Below are 1,792 nucleotides of genomic sequence, written 5' to 3'. Positions count from 1 at the left end.
GGGGGAGGGGTATTCCACATTAATGGCCATGGTTTTGGGATGGTGTCTGCAGACGTTTTGCCTTGTAGAGTATTTTGCCGGAAAGTCCTTTATTGCTTCATCTTCTGCAGTCTTTGTAGGTTGCCGAGTTCCTGTTTTGTCGTATTTTTCAGACTCAGCTGGTTGTTTAGCAAACAAAGAAAATAAACAAAATCTCCTCTCGGCTTCTAAGAGAAGTGAATGTGACCCTCCTGCAGTGACATTAGTCTGACATTGTGCCCTTTATTTTAGGCAATGACTACTAATGAAGGAAAATGTCTACATTGTATCAGTTCTTCCTTCTCATAGATCCCGGGATCAGCCGGCTTCTTAAATATAAACAGATTGATTTCTGCAATATTCACTATCAGAGGATACTTTGTATTGGTGGAGAAAATGTTGTCACATCTTTTCGCCCTGATGAAGGGACCCCGTGTGGCCCCGAAATGTTGGCTTTTTTCATTGTGACGATTTGTCCAAATAAATGGACATATTGAATGATATCACTGAGTGCTGGTGATTCCCGTCTTCTGCTTTGCGCCTGCACGGAGCCATGCGCGGTCATCACTGCGAGCACCACTGTTGTACAGGCCGGGAGCGTTGTGAGGAGTGCGGCGGAACTTTCTATCTACCTACATTGTATCACTTCTTCCATCACATAGATACCGTTATCAGTCCGGTTCCTAAATATAAACATAGGGATTGATTTCTATAATATTCCCTATCCTCGGATACTTTGTATTGGTGGAGAAAATGTCTACATTGTATCAGTTCTTCCTTCTCATAGATCCCGGAATCAGCCCGGTTCCTAAATATAAACATAGGGATTGATTTCTATAATATTCCCTATCCTCGGATACTTTGTATTGGTGGAGAAAATGTCTACATTGTATCAGTTCTTCCTTCACATAGATCCCGGAATGAGATTGATTTCTATAATATTCCCTATCCTCGGATACTTTGTATTGGTGGAGAAAATGTCTACATTGTATCAGTTCTTCCTTCTCATAGATCCCGGGATCAGTCAGCTTCCTAAATATAAACATAGAGATTGATTTCTGCAATATTCCCTATCCTCGGATACTTTGTATTGGTGGAGAAAATGTCTACATTGTATCAGTTCTTCCTTCTCATAGATCCCGGGATCAGTCAGCTTCCTAAATATAAACATAGAGATTGATTTCTGCAATATTCCCTATCCTCGGATACTTTGTATTTGTTGTATAAATAGTAGAAATCATTTTATTTCATACTCCGGCTGGGGAATCTTTTTGATACAATGAAGTGACATTCCGGGAAGAGCTACAAATGTATCTGATGATTGCTGTGATTGGCGGAGCTGGGAGTCGGGTATAGTTCCGTGTCGTCATACGATGGCGGATTGGGCACATCACGGCGATGCTCTGCAGAGAGGAGACGCAGCTTCTCTCCGCTCGGAATGTTGGTAATCCGGCTAATCTAGGTACGGACACCAGCGCTTCCTCTCCCCGAGCTTGTGTTTACATTGGAGCTCAGGGCCGGTTAAGTAATTGTTTATAAGCGGTCGCAGATGATGAGACCCCTGGCGCCCCTCCAGCCACCACTTCTGCCAGATATCGCCTTTTGCCAAAAACGTTATTTACGCGAGCCCTTCCATCCCGCCATGTGGACTGACGCGGCGCACTCGTCTCCTCTGAACTTGTTTCTGATGGTGACAAGGGTTTGGCCGGAGCTGGGAATGCCGCATTCCTGATACATATCACCGGGAAGGATGGATTCCTGGCACGCCTTGTGA

The 1,792-nt window shown here is 44.2% G+C and overlaps 1 protein-coding gene across 1 annotated transcript in view; it reads left to right on the top strand.

The window, feature by feature from the left end:
• Nucleotides 1-1,792, top strand: part of PREX1 (phosphatidylinositol-3,4,5-trisphosphate dependent Rac exchange factor 1) — a 138,555-nt gene that overhangs the window by 79,553 nt on the left and 57,210 nt on the right. The gene's annotated exons all lie outside the window — the stretch shown is intronic.

Source organism: Nanorana parkeri, unplaced genomic scaffold (assembly GCF_000935625.1).
Source record: "Nanorana parkeri isolate BGI_ZX_2015 unplaced genomic scaffold, ASM93562v1 scaffold1279, whole genome shotgun sequence".
Classification (NCBI taxonomy): Eukaryota; Metazoa; Chordata; class Amphibia; order Anura; family Dicroglossidae; genus Nanorana; species Nanorana parkeri.
Note: the sequence above shows the minus strand (reverse complement) of the source record. Positions and strands in the feature narration are given on the sequence as shown.